Genomic DNA, 15,283 nt, shown 5'->3' on the forward strand with positions numbered 1-15,283 from the left:
TAAAGTCAATCAGTAATATGTCACTTTACTGTGGCGCAAATGCAAAAAGGGTAGCCTACAACGTCTTCTTCATTAAAGGAGAAGAAATGTAGGAGAAATTAAATTTATTTTGAAATGAGAATATTATGCTATTGAGTTAATTTTGAGTTTCCAGGATTTTTCTAGGATATAGCCTTAGAAAAGAAAAGTCAGAAAAGAGAAAAATGTTAAATTTGCAGTTTCTCCCTCAGCATATAGCACAGGGTTCACCAATCTCGGTCCTGGAGGGCCGCTGTCCTGCAGAGTTTAGCTCCAACCCCAATTAAACACACCTGAACCAGCTAATCAAGGTCTCACTAGGCATAGAAACTTTCAAACAGGTGTGTTGGAGCTGGCTGGAGCTAAACTCTGCAGGACAGCGGCCCTCCAGGACCGAGATTGGTGAACCCTGATATAGCATCTATTAAACCCCATTGTAGCAGTAAAGCTTTTCTTTTTTCTGACACTTGCATATTCCATATCAACAGTGGAAAATCTTTAGTCAGAGGAAACTCTAAACAATACATTTAGGCCTACTTAGTTTACATAGTGTCCATCTCTTCTACATTAAATTAGCTGAGTTAACATAATTAGTTAATGAAATTAAGATGTTAAACATAGTTCTATATACCATTGCTTGTTCCACCACACAAACAGGACTGATTTTAAGGTTGACAATCCATTAGACCCTTCCGGAACCCAGAAACATGGACCCCCAGTGTTTTTTGTTTTTTTTTTACCTCATCTCAGTAATTCATCTTATGAAATAAATGTGATCTGTTGTCAAGGTTTAAGTCTGCTGTATGCAGAATGATCAAACAGGAAAACAATTTTCTGTTATGAAATTTATTTCTTTTGTGTCTCTGTGTGTGCACAGTAGCCTACTATAACTTTAAATTCTGCGATTTCTGAGAGCAGTAGGCAAGGAATCTCAAGTGACAGCTTTCATTTTTTTTTTTGGGTTTCTGAGTTGGTTGTTTAGGCCTACATCACCAAATCTAACTTTATCTTACCTGAATCACTGTCTTGTTTGCTAAAACATAGCACCTTTTTTCTAAACATGTCAGCAACGTTCCCAGAACTGGTTATTTTTGATTAACTGAGTTGCAGGAATTCAGCATAAGGGATATGTAAACGAGTTGAGATTAATAAATTGATAAAGCACGCAAACCGTTCGTCACAGCAGCCGAAAACAAGCCAAATTTGAGGTGCACAAACTTTCTACAGGCCTCCAGAGAAATCAAGTGTTTGCACAATTTAAAGATTTAAATTGTGTTAAAAATATTTACCCAAACTGATCAGTTAGTTTCACAAGCCAGAGAAAAAATTACGCCAGCATTATCAGGCAGCAGAGGGCACAATGTTGTTAGTGTTTAGTTGTAAGAATTTTCCGGGAAGGCCCCAAAAACTGCATTCAGGTCTTGATTCTTGAAGCAAATTACTAGACAACTGACAAATTGAATCCAGTTAGATTAGGCAATAGCGTTGGAAACACTTACAAGCACATTATCAATACCACCTGACGATGATTTACTATCCACATGTGCAGAATCATGTTGTGATTAGTCAGTATTTAACCACTGATACTTTACAATTCACTTTTCCCCCCCATCATCTAATAATTGTAAAATGAGTGGAATTGGTTGCAAGATTGTAGTACCACACACGGTGTCTGAAAGGCAATCTCTTTGAAAGGTCTCTCAAAAGCAAAAGACGAGACATATCCCAGCTGACATTTTAACGTCGAGTCACTGTTGAATCAACGTCAGGTGCCAGTGTTGGATAACCATTGAATTTTGTTTAGATTTTGCAAATCTAATCAACGTTGAAATAGCAACGTCTTTCCAACGTCACGTTTCTCAACATAAGTGAATTCGTCAACATTGAATCAATAGATTTTAGTTTAGATTTTGCAAATCCAATCAACGTTGAAATTTCAACATCACTATAAAGTCTTGCTTTTCAACAGTTTATTTTGTTAAACTGTTTTCACTAAAGTATTGATGTGTTCAACAGTAACAGCAAACACCTTAAAATGGATACATAAACACTAAGTTTGCGGACACAGAGTCAGCTAGGAAGAAGCCAATTGGTCAAAGCAAGACCAGGAGCCGGTTGCATAAACAAAGCCATTATGTTAAGACAGTGTCTTAAGTTCAAATATGACCCAATAGCAGTTAATCAAGGGCAGTCAGTCTTAGTTTTTGCTATCAAATTAGGCTAATCTACATTTTTATGTAAATGATTTAAAAAAGATATGAACAGTCTTAAAGAAAATAAATAGATGTCTAAGTTGTAAGACTGTCTTAGAGCTTTATGCAACCGGCCCAATAAAGATCAATAAAGAAGATCAATAAAGACATTTCACTGACGTAAGAAACATTCTTTATTACACGGCTGCAAGTGTGCCAACATTTCACACAACAATTTTACGTGTCGAACTTTAACCTTTAGAAAAACGGCCCAACCATTGGGCAACATTGAACACGGCTGGTTAAATCTTCTCTTCTAGTTACTTCTTTCTACCACCTCTCCTATACTCCTCTGGTGCATATTTCAAGAATTTGGCCATGTATTCGTTTACTTTTGTTGTAGTTGTATCAAATGAGCTCAAGACAGTGTCTGATGAGGGGGAAAAAAACAGATCAGTATTAGCAAACGTTAACCTCTTAAAGGGGTGGTTCAGGATTTTTGACATCGGTCCTCATTCACACGTTAGCCTGGGTGTTATTTATCAGTGGAGACAGTTTTCAAAAAATTTCACCCAGTCCTTCCAGTTGCATAGTTCGCTGGTGGTCAACAGTATCCTCTAGCCTGCCATTAAAAACAGTTTTACCCACTCCACAGTACACCAAAATAAAATAAATTATAACGCCAGACTATCGATGTAAATGTCTGTTGAGAGAATAAATAATAACCGTTGATAAATAACACACAGGCTAATTTGTAAATGAGGTCCGATGTCCAAAATTCTGAACCACCCCTTTAAATTAAAATATTTTTCAAATATCAACTTCTGTGGCTTTGCCAATGTTTCAAGTATATAAATTAGTATTTATCAATGTGCAAGGTCATTGATATTCATGTGCTTGGGCGAGCAACAAAAGGCAGTTGGTAGTAACCAGTGCTGCCGGTTAGTCTAGAGCCCAGAATGGAGTATTATATATTAGAGCATGCTCTGTAGAGTCCTCCAACTAAAATGATTATTATTCTGCTTACTATATTCAATTTTTTAAAACATTGTTACAAAACTACTAGGTTAAAGCAAACTCACCACAGATTATCTTGTAGAGACGGGTCTTCATGAAGGCAACCTTCCCACTTTTTCCTCTGAGGCTCATTATGGTCATCATTTTATTTGTCATAGTTCTGCCATGGTAAAACAGATTTATATTAGAATATTATATTGCAATCGAGTTCATTATGAAAATGTAGCAGAGAGCGAGTAAGTGGGTGTGTGGGGGGAGTGCATGACAGTATATGCCAGGGAACATCACTGTAAACTAATGCAAAAAAGGAACAATGTTACTTGCGCAGCCATTGACTTCACATGGTCTGCAGCATCAACGCCTCCAAACCTCTTCAGATGTTTACTCTGAAAAGGAGCAACAAGAAATTAAAAATATAACCAGAAAAGTGGTCAGTAGAGTCCAGACCTCCACAAAGCAGGCACATGATGAGGACGAGGAGTTTGTAGTGGTCACCAAGGTGAACAAGCCAATTGTTAATGAAACTTTGCCAGCACTTTACAAGATTAATTATTTAACCCTTTTGTTGTCTTCGTTTTTTTATGGGCCTTTCACACAGGACGCGGTATGCGCGGCACTGCGCTATAAAACCCATTCATATCAATGGCTTGCGCCGCGCAAGGATGTTTTGTTGCTGCGTTTATCAAAGCGCAAGCGCAGCGGTGCGCATCATTGGCGTGCTCACGCGCACGCCGCGGTCAAAGTTCAAAATAGTTCAACTTTTGCCGCTGCGCTCTGTGACGATTACCAGCGCGGCCAATAGAAACAGGGGATCCAAACAAGCACGGAAATCAAAATGGATGATCGTCTCATAGACAGACAGATTTACATTAAAAATAGTTGTGTTTTAACAGTCAGGCAACTTGTAGGTAGGCAATGTGTGTAAACAGGTTTTTAATATGTGTCCCCATATAGGTTTTTAAAACTCCGCCTACGTCATAGCGCAGCGCAAATCGCGTTGTATCTGAAGGGCAACGCTGAACCCAGCGGCAAGCCCCGCGCATACCGCGTCCTGTGTGAAAGGCCCATTAGAGCACTTGTCCTCCAGGGTACATTAGCTACAACTAGCATAACACACACCTCAGAAGTGAATGAAGCCGGAAAAGGCACTTCCTGCTGTAAAGACCCGGATGAAAACATACTGTGCACGCTCTATAGGCCCCATGCTCCTATAAGACGTGCACACCTCTTCGTCTTGTCTGTCTCTGTTGTTGTCTCTGATCAAAAGGTGAAGCTGTACTTATTAGATCAGTTTGAGTGTTTGTCTTGTACCCAATCAGCGAGAGGCATAAGAATATCTCTACAAATCTTTAGCATTGAAATTCAGGGCTTAAAGCAAGAAAAGATTTGAGGTCTGAAAAGTTGTCCGGGAGGAAATGTGCACAATGTATTGAATTAATTTAAAAGTGCTCTTTGCCTGAAATCAGGAATGGTGCCTGAGAACTTTAAGCCCTGTACATTCGCCCCATGCACATTAGAGTTGTGAAACCATGTGTCACTAGCCTGATACGCAGACCCCAATAGAGTTCCGAAGTTATGACGTCACTTTTGTAGGCCAAAACGCGGAAGTGAGTTAGCATTTTAGCACTTCCGGTTCCCTCGCCCTAAAAGTCTATGGGTTTTTTGAATGGGTTTTTGCTAAATCGCCTGAAATAAGGTCTGTGGTTAAAGCCTCTTAATATTTTCACGTTTTGATCTATGACATAAAACACACCAGTTATAACCTGCTTGGCATTTGGTAAAGAAAATGTTAACAAAATGAGTATATATGGTTTATTTAGGGAACATATATGGTTTAATTCTAATATATTATAATAAGCATTTGTTGATGCTATTGGACAATTCTCTTTAATGTCAACATATATAATACAACTATTATATTAAATTATATTATGTTATATTATATTATGTTATATTATATTTATTATAATACAACTATTATATTAAATTATATTATGCCTATTATATTAAATGTTTGGAATTTAACTGTGTTATGCTTGTTCAGAGATTATTTGTATAGTTATCTTAAATACATAGAACATTTATAACTCCTCTATCTCTCCCTAGTTTTACTTACCGAGACTCGATAAACCTTGTCCCTCATGCTGGCCCGTACAATACCGGCAAGTAAACCAGCATCTAAGCTGCACTGTTCTACATGTCCAGATTTATAGTGGTTCTCTCCTCGATCTATGGTTTTTCTAGCGTCTAAGAAAAAGGACATAAGATTGGAAAATGATACGGCCATAGCTAATGTTAGTGCTTCTGAGATGGTAAAAGCGCGTTTTTTTTTCTGGCGAATTAGCAAATGGTATGCAAACATACAATCAAACATAATACAGTGCAAGATAACCTTTAAAGTTTATTTTGGGGCACAATGATCAGGCATAATAATCTTAATCACAAAGAAAATAATATTAAGGTTTATATAAACTAACAAAATAACAAACGATTTTTAATCCAAAAAAAGATCTCAGAGAGGCACGCATAAACAAAAATAGTTTCTAACATTTTTGGAAAAAACGATAGGGCAATATTTCTCATGAAAAAGTGGATAAGTGTTCATACACAGCGCAGATCATGAGCGAAAATAAAGAAAACTTACCAGTTCTGCTCCCTCATTCTTGTCCTCCAGGTGATTCTCTAAAGCTTCGAGCTCTTCTTCAGTGTTTGCCGGCTTCACTTCATAACTTGTTCCAGCAGATGAGGTGGCAACGTGAATTGTATCCTTGATTTTGACAAGGAGCTGAAGAACTCTCTTCTGGAATTCTAGCCAAAAAAGAAGCGACCAATTATTATTTTTATGGACAGACACTCTTGGCCAGGGCTGAATGATCTGGTTTAAAAATAAAATAAAGAAGGGAAATTGCTACAGCAGGTATTACAAATGAAGTATAATTCTAAGTAGTGGGAATGATCAAGAGTTTTGCTGATATTTCTTCAATTTGCCTTGAGGACAGCCTACACCCTCTCGGTCCCTGTTTTAGAAAGTTCAGCAATCGTCTGACAACCCCTAGGGCAGACAACATGCATATTGTCCAGCACAAACGTTTGTATGCACTGCAAGCCTGCAGCGATCAAGGGTGAACAACCAGTCATCTTCTGTTCTTGCATCAATCTTCTCCTGTGACTGGTAGTTGAATACAACCCTGTTATGTAACACCAAGAGCAGCTCATCAACCAATGTGCGTGTTGCCTTATTTTTTACAGCCCATTTTGCCATATCACTTCTTAGATCACTTGATTCCTCCTCGGACAAAGTTCCAATTTCTGAATCACTTTCACCATCACTGTCTGAACATATAAAAACTAAATATTTTTAAGCCTAAATGTTTTATAAATAAAATCATTAAAAATTGAAAATAAGTCATAAACATTCAATCAAATGAGGTAGGCTGTGCTCATTTTTTTTAAATATTATCTTCCACATCAACCTGTATTTACATTTTACAAAAATGTAAATGATTTTAGTTTTAAGGGTAACAGTTACTTTCCGATTCAAATAGATGGTTGGGTTAGGTATGGGGACAACTCACCGTTGAAGGACGTGTTCTTCCAAATCTCTGGAAAAGAGAAGGAAGAAGAATGAAATCTCAACCTTATTTTAAAAGTTTGTGGATGGAAAGTGTGTCAATGTACCACCATGGCCTAATGGTTAGAGAGTCAGACTTGTAACCCGAATTAATAGCCAGGGCCCATCCGTAGTTGTTGAAACATGGGTTTCCTGTTTTCAAACATTACAGGGTGTGCGCGCATACCAGAGGCAGAAAGCCAGATTGGTGAGCTACTGCAACAAACTTAAGTATTGAAGCTTTCCTTATTGTTTGTATATAACTGCTGACTCAATAAAACGTGATTTTAGTCGGATCTCATTGTCTGTCTTTAATTTTGCAGTGTTACTGTGATGTGTGAATTAATACTGTACTGTAAATCAAAGATTTGATCATGGATTATGTGGGAAGCCTTAGTAGGCTACCTCCAACTGTGCTGATTATTCATTCGGTTCACATCACGTCACTGTAGCTTTGCGCCGCCATCACGGTCTCAGTAATGCCTGCAATATGTTGTGCAGTTGGCTGCAACAACAGCTGAAAGAGGAACCCTGAACTGGTATTTTATTCTATACCAAAAGAAAAGGATAGAAGAGAGAATCATTTATTTAAAAGACTTGAAGTCTCATGTTGGTTTGTGGTTAATTATATTTCCATTATACTCTCAGTGCCCAACATTATACAGACAGATTTCGACAGATAATGTTTTTTCTTCATTTTATTTGTTGGATCTGTTTAAATGGTAAAGCACTTTATCATGGAAAGTTAGTAAGATTTGGAGTTGTTTTGAATATAACTGTCTGTCTGTCTGTTAGTTAATACTTACCTAAATCTAATAAATATTTTTCTGAAGTTCATAAAGATATTGTCTTCGTCACATGCACTTTAGATGTTATTTTGTGTGAGTAACGTTAGCTCTGCAGACACATAATCTCAGCCTTGAAATGCATATTAAAGGACTAGTTCTTCCAAAAATGATAATTCTGCCGTCATTTACTCACCTTCATGTGCAAATCCATAAGTTTACTTTCCGTGGAAGACAAAGGGACTTTTTTGAATATATAGCGTAATGGAGACTCTTCTTGTCGATGTAATGATGGTCCCGCTCTCTTTTCAGGGAGAAGTAGTTCTCACTCAGCTCTCTATATTGTCTTTCGAGTCAGGGGAAAGCTCATCTAAAGGAGAGAGAGAGAGAGAGAGAGACAGACACACACACACGCACACTTTACTAAGGAAAGGCAAACACATTGTGTAACAAACTAACAGTGTCAGTTTATGAATTCATCAAAATTAGGAGTTTGGCAAACCTGCAGCTGATTCCAGATCAGGCATGACACTAGGTCTCTCATCGGGAGCTACCTACAACAAACAGCAGAGGAAGGCATATCAACATTAAAATATCAGCAAACTAGAAGCATAAACAATCTAGGCTGCTTTCGAGAGAAAACAACATATACAGGCAGGACACAGAAACTGGCAGAAAAAAAAAAAACTGTCAAACAAATGAGGTCAAAATATTTATGGTAAAAAATAATGGTAATGGTAAAATAATAACAACAACAACAACAACAACAAAAAACATACAGACCTTGACACCTTTCTAGCACTGTCTCTGGTGATGCTGATATGAGGGAAAATGGAGGTGTGCACAAGTGTGCTTGATGTCCTTGCATGTTTCTGTTCATTCTAAAACCTGTAGAAATTTCCCGCACATATTGTTAATGTATAAATAAATAAAAGTATCCTTAAAAAAAAAAAAAATGCAGGATTCCTGTAGGTTATTTTTCTAAGGAAAACAGTTTAATTCACACCTAATTAACATATATGGATGCATCTTGTACTTCTCTTACATGTTTGATTTACTTTCAATTCTTAAGATAGATTTCAAAACTGCATTTTCAAAATTATAAAGCTCCTTTAACAAAACAAATGTGCAAACGCGTTAGTCAGCTCTGGGGAAAACGCTCACAATCCCACAAATTATCATACTATGATAAAAGCATACATTTCCACATATTATTCCATATACTACTTACCTCTCTCAACCATTTGTACATCAAAACAGAATGCTGCCAGCCACCATAAAGGATGCCACGCGTTGATAGTAAACTCGTGTCTGTGACTCGCATGGTTCTTCGCTTGTATGCATGCTTATTGGTAACTCGCATATGATCGCCACCTATGGGTTGTTGAATATGTATTATGTTATGTATGTTTCCCTTCCAGGTAACCCAACACTGACTGCACAACCGATTCATTTTAATTGTTAATTAATTTTGTAAATCTAGCTTAGTTAACATATTTATATTCTAAAGTTTATATATAATTATATTTATTAAATTATTGTGGTATATCACTTTCTTGACAAGGTAACGCAAGGTATCATTATAAAAATGTACATTAAAAAAAAAATTAAAAAAATAATATACATTTGTGAGCGTGCCAAGCCCGCGAAACCTGGCAGCGGGCATATATAAGAAGGGGTTGTGACCACCGCGCGCAGAACCCGGTTTTCATTCCAAGTGGACATCCATATTCAACTACATTTCTGAGGTAAAGTACTTTTTACTTAACCGATGTAGGTAAATTACTTTTAAAACATACAAACCCCATACAAAGGTAAATGACACTTAAAACTTTGAAGAAAGTAAATAATAAAATCTAATTATAGCACATAGGCTACTGTAGGCCCCTACTCAGGGTATACAGATAAGTAAGTAAGATAAATAACGGCCGCTTTCACCTAATAAACATTTTTAATTGTCACAAAATGTATTAACTGTGTTTTCCAGTAAATGTACCACTACTTTTCACATAAACAATGGTTTTCCGGTTGTTTTCCCGTCCGCTATAAATGCCGTTACGTCTGTGACGTCATTTGGGATAGAGAAAATCCGCTCATATTGAAATTTACTTTTTTGAGTTTTTTTTTTTTTTTGTCTGTGATGTTATCGTTACTGTAAAATAAATCAATTATACAATTATTAATAATACTATCTTTACGTTGTATGGAAAGCGCGTTATTGTGGCTTGGCTGCGAGCGCGTGAGCGCTGGTGGTGTACGCGCAGCGCTCACGCGCTTGCAGCCAAGCCTATGAGAGCGAGAGACGTGCATGGCTTATAAAGATGAGGTCAGATTTGCCATCCGTCTGTCTGTCATATTATTAATACCACTACATCTAATAATATTTATAAATATAAACATTGTTAAATAAATATTGTTTTATTAATAACAATAATTATTATTGTATTTTATTAATAATACATTAATAATAATATTTTATTTAAATTATTATTGTCACCGTGTTAATAATATTATTATTTTCTTTTTTTCAGTATATATTGCAGTCTGATTATTGTAAGTGATAAATCTAGCAGTCATCCAGATTAGTCAAAAATCATTGCATTAATTCGTACAGATATCTCTCTCTCATATTCAGACATGTTTCTTCTTTCTCTTCCCTTTCCTTGTGTCAACAGCAGCTACAACACCCCCAAAGGCTCTTTTAAGAGCCCTAGCACACAGCGACTTTGTATTTTGTAAGTATGTTTTGAATGCCTACCAGATATTTAAGTTATAAGTCAGATACTGGCCTGACTCATATAGATTTCATGATTCAATTTGATTCACAAGCTCATGCAGTTTCTGATCTCTTTTTCGATTCATGATACAAATGCATTCACCTAAACCAACCCAATGATTATCTTTTTTTATTTATTAGATTTTACATCGTTCCTCCTGCCCTCCTCCATTATCATACATCAGAGTCACCAGTAATGCCTTTACAAATTAAACGGATATCTTAGAAAACAATCTACTGTAGCATTATTTCCGATTTAAAATGTTCACAATGATCATTAATGAATAAACAATCCATGTCAATTCATACAGTATGCAGTGTCTGACTACTAATGTTTTTGTTTTTTTAAACTTTGTTTATGTGTCATCAGCAGCACCCCAACTCTCAACTACTGTCAACCCAACAACTCTTTTGGCATCTTTGGCTTTTTTTCTTGTGAGTATATTTTTTGACTGAGTATCAGATACTTTTAGTATTTGTATTTAGTTCAAACAGATACATCATGCAGCAATAATAATTTGTCTTAAGGATTTAAATAACTTGTTTTTTATAATTATAGTATATTATTATATTATACAATTTTATATACATATTCATTTTTTTTATTCAAAAATTAATTAATTTAATTAATTAGCAATAAATCATATTGATGTTTATTTGATTTTATTTACTGATTTTTAAACAAATATTTGCAATAGGCTTGCCACGATATAATACCGGTTATGAGGAACAAAATCGACAGAGATGGGAGCAAGTAACGCATGTTAAAGTCAAAACAAAAGTCCTTACTATCAAGTCTCAAGTCCCAGTGTACAAAAAATGCAGTTCCTGCTAAGGATCAAGTCAAGTCACAGTACCAATAAGTTTGCGGGCACTTCCGAGCTTATGTTTGTTTATATTATTTAATGTGCTTATTTTGCTTGCAATTTTGCAAATGAAAGGTTTGTTGTATTCTTCATACAGCACTAAATAAGTGTCTTTATACAATTAAAATAATGTATATTGTGGGAAATACACTTGTCCCTTCATTTTATGTCTAAACGTCTGGAAACTTGACCTATGTCTTCAATATTGGGATATAAAAAAGTTACATATTTAATTATAATCGTCACACAACTTTATCCGTAAACATGTTTTATTAAACTGTATTGTCAGTACCCTACATTAAAAATTAATTCAGGCTTTTGTTTGTCATTAAAAATAATGGAGACCGATTAAAAAAAAGTTTTACAAGTGATTTCTTATACTTTTGCTCCATCTAATGGACAAAATGAGTACTATAGACTTAATACGGCTAATAGTTTGTAATTATAATTATTATAATATTGCTGTTAGCCCAAACAGAACAAAACAAGTTGAGATAAATAAAGATATTAAATATAAAAATTTAATAAAAAATGATTGGCAGCATTTTTAATCTAATCTTTTGGATATATATCAGGTACAGTACATGCGTGTTTTTTCTCTAAAAAAAAGACAAACAAAGGAAAAAGGTTTGACATTAATTGCACTGAACTACACAATATTAACAATTATTTTTATCTATCTCTTATTTTTGTTTTTCAGGAGCATTTTCCAAAATCATCATTTTTATCAAACAATAACAATATACCTGTACATATAAATCTTTATATAACCAAATACATAATATATAATACTGACAATAACACACACATACCACAATGTCTTACTGGACTAAAAGGAGAAAGACTATGGCCAGTGTACAAGAGATAGAAAGAGATATTTTAGATGAATACAAAACACAAACTGAAAACACTGAGGAATCTGTTCATGGTCACAAATGTCAAGACTCTGAAAGTATAGATCTCACATCTTCTTGTAATATAGTTTCCTCTCTTTTGTCCCCACATGAGAACTCATGTGATCTGGAAAAAAACACAGATGCTGATTTCTTCTGTGATTCTGACAATCTCTCTGATCCTGGTAGTATCCAATCAAATGAATCTGATAGCAGTAGCAACAATTCACTTAATCAGTTGCAAACTAAACTGCAAACATGGGCAGCATCTTTTTTCATCCCTCTAGTAGCTCTAACAGCACTATTGGCAATCCTAAGATCAGAATTTCCTGATTTGCCCAAGGATGCAAGGACTCTTCTTGGTACACAGACAAAGGTACCCGTAGTAAAGATTTGCAATGGTGAATATTACCATTTTGGACTGGTAAATGGCTTGCAAAACATATTAGGTAGGATCTCCAATATTGCTGAAAATTTAAAAACTCTTGCTTTGCAGTTTAACATTGATGGCATCCCCCTGTTTAAAAGCTCCAGAACACAATTTTGGCCAATTCTTGCAACAGTTGACTGTGATGAAACACGATCTCCATTTGTAGTTGGTTTGTTCTGTGGCAGTAGTAAACCGAGCTCACTCAGGGAGTATTTGAAAGATTTTATTGCCGAATTAAAATTTGTTTTGCAAGAAGGCATTGTAAAGAATGGTACTCATTTTAAAGTTGTTGTCTCCTCCTTTATTTGCGATGCCCCTGCACGAGCATTCATCAAAAATGTCAAGTCTCACAATGGCTATTTTGGTTGTGACAAATGTTCCCAGACTGGAGTATGGTCTAATAAAATGACATATCCTGAAACAGATGCTCCACTGCGTACTGACATGGATTATGAAATGATGACAAATGAAGAACACCATTTGAACAGTAGTTTAAGCCCTTTACACGAACTAGTAAAAATGGTAACCCAATTCCCGTTAGACTACATGCACACCTGCTGTCTTGGAGTAATGAGGAGGTTAATTCAAATGTGGATGAAAGGGAAAAAGCTTAGAACAAGGTTGTCATCACAGCGTATAGCAGAGATTTCTGACAGACTTGTTGCTCTCCGTTCTTTTATGCCTCAAGAGTTTGCCAGGAAACCTCGTTCTTTGACAGATGTGGATAGATGGAAGGCCACAGAGTTCCGCCAGTTCATGATATACACTGGTCCCGTTGTGTTAAAAGGATGTGTTGAATCCGCAATTTATGACAACTTTCTTCTCTTTTCTATTGGCATGTTTCTGCTGCTTAGTCCCGGCCTCTCTGATTCAATGATTGAATTTGCTAAAAAGGCTCTGTTGTCATTTGTAACACATTACATCAGATTGTATGGCACAGACGAAGTAGTTTTCAATGTCCACCAGGTTATCCATCTTGCAGACGAGTATAAAGCATTCGGCCCTCTTGATAATATAGCGGCATTTCCATATGAAAATTACCTGGGTGAACTGAAACGATTGGTTAGAAAACCAGATTGTCCTTTACAGCAGGTTGTCAAAAGACTTTCAGAAATGCTTCCAAAAGAATCTCATCAATCTAATCTGTCATCAAGTTCAAAAGAGCTAAAAAAGGTGCATTTCTCAGATTTTGTTTTGTCACCCAAACAAGGAGACAACTGTATCAAAATCGACACAGACATAGCCATAATTAAGGATATAATCAAACAGAATGAAAGCGTTCATGTAGTGTGTCAGAGGTTCCAAAAAACAGAATCATTTTACACTTATCCATGCGACTCCTCTGCACTTGGATGTTATAGAGTCTCTGTCTTGCAAGAAAAGACTGAAATAGTACCTTTGTCCAGTGTAAAACACAAGTACGTACTTCTTCCTGAAAATGATAATGGGTTTTTTGCAATACCCCTTCTCCATTGCAGATAGTGTTTGTTCAGCAGAGTGAGCACAGATGTAGTGTCAGGCTTTTGGAAATTATTTTAAATTTAAATAAACATAAAATATTGAAAAAGTTGAAATAAATCCTATAGGGTTATAGGATTCTATCATCATTTACTCACTCTCATGCTCCAAACCCATACGACTTTTGTTCATCTTCATAACACATATTAAGATATTTTTTTAACGAAATCTGAGAGATTTGGGTCACTCCATTGACAGTCCAGATAACCAAATCTTTCTAGATCCAAAAATGTCATAACATAGATTACACCTCTCAATTCAATTTGTGTTTGTAAAAGTAACTTCAAACACACTGGAACAATCCTCATTGGTGGGTTACGCACAAATACAAGCACTTGGGTGTATGCAATGCACTGTACATCTGTTTTAATCAATGTCTATTATGGCTAAATTAAATCTGTCCATCATATATAGCATTTAAGTCTTTTCAGAAGACTTAGATTAAACCTCTTGATTCATACTGATTCGTTTTTAATAGTACGATGACATTTTTTGATCTAGAAAGTTTTGGTTATCTGTACTGTCATTGGAGTGACCAAAATCTCTCAAATTTCATTAAAAAATATCTAAATATGTGTTTCTAAGATGAAAGTGAGTAAATCATGACAAGATTTTCGGGTAAACCCTTTGAAAGTTTGTTGAGGTGAGGTGACATTGTGAGAGAAGGGAATATCACTCATTTTCTTCCTGCTCATTAAAATAAAAAGATACTTTAATTTAACACACCCACTCTTTCTGTTATTTTCACTGCATACAAATAAGTACATTGCATTACATACAAATAAATTAATTCATGCCTGACTTACTCCACTGTGATTGGTATGGGTAAGGGAGCTGAACACGCAGCAACCCAGAACTAATCACAGCTGGGGTCAACATTTCTCAAATTTCTTATCTTTCCCAGACAATAATGGATAAAGTGAATCAGTATACATTAATAGAATTTCCTGACAAAAGCACAGATGTTGTCCCAGACAATTGGCTTTTTGGACAAAAGTGCTACTGGCCAAAATACACTCAAGAAAAATTAAAGGTGGCAGTAAAGAGACAAGAGCCTGTACAAGCTGGATGGAAACTATTTGAGCCTGTGCGATTGCTTAAAAAGTGTGGTAAGAATGTTTTTCTTTTTTTTTATATTATTTATTTTATTATCTCAATGCACTGATAACTATACATGC

General features: G+C 35.8%; 1 long non-coding RNA gene across 5 annotated transcripts; it reads right to left on the reverse strand.

Moving 5' to 3' along the window:
* Positions 1 to 2,385: 2,385 nt before the first annotated feature.
* On the reverse strand, positions 2,386 to 8,974 carry LOC307165195. 5 transcript variants are annotated; one of them, XR_013822429.1, is made up of 10 exons: positions 8,854 to 8,974; positions 8,406 to 8,510; positions 8,125 to 8,176; positions 7,819 to 7,992; positions 6,803 to 6,829; positions 5,872 to 6,035; positions 5,344 to 5,474; positions 3,548 to 3,613; positions 3,293 to 3,387; positions 2,386 to 2,640 (listed from the first exon to the last, which is right to left on the reverse strand). It is a non-coding gene; the product is annotated as an uncharacterized lncRNA (long non-coding RNA). The 5 variants fall into 5 exon arrangements; XR_013822432.1 differs by having other exon boundaries at positions 2,388 to 2,640; positions 5,872 to 6,415; XR_013822433.1 differs by lacking the exon at positions 5,344 to 5,474 and adding an exon at positions 7,243 to 7,386 and having other exon boundaries at positions 2,388 to 2,640; positions 5,872 to 6,415.
* Positions 8,975 to 15,283: the final 6,309 nt, after the last annotated feature.

Source organism: Squalius cephalus, assembly GCF_949319135.1.
Source record: "Squalius cephalus genome assembly, chromosome: 10".
In the NCBI taxonomy this organism is placed as follows: domain Eukaryota; kingdom Metazoa; phylum Chordata; class Actinopteri; order Cypriniformes; family Leuciscidae; genus Squalius; species Squalius cephalus.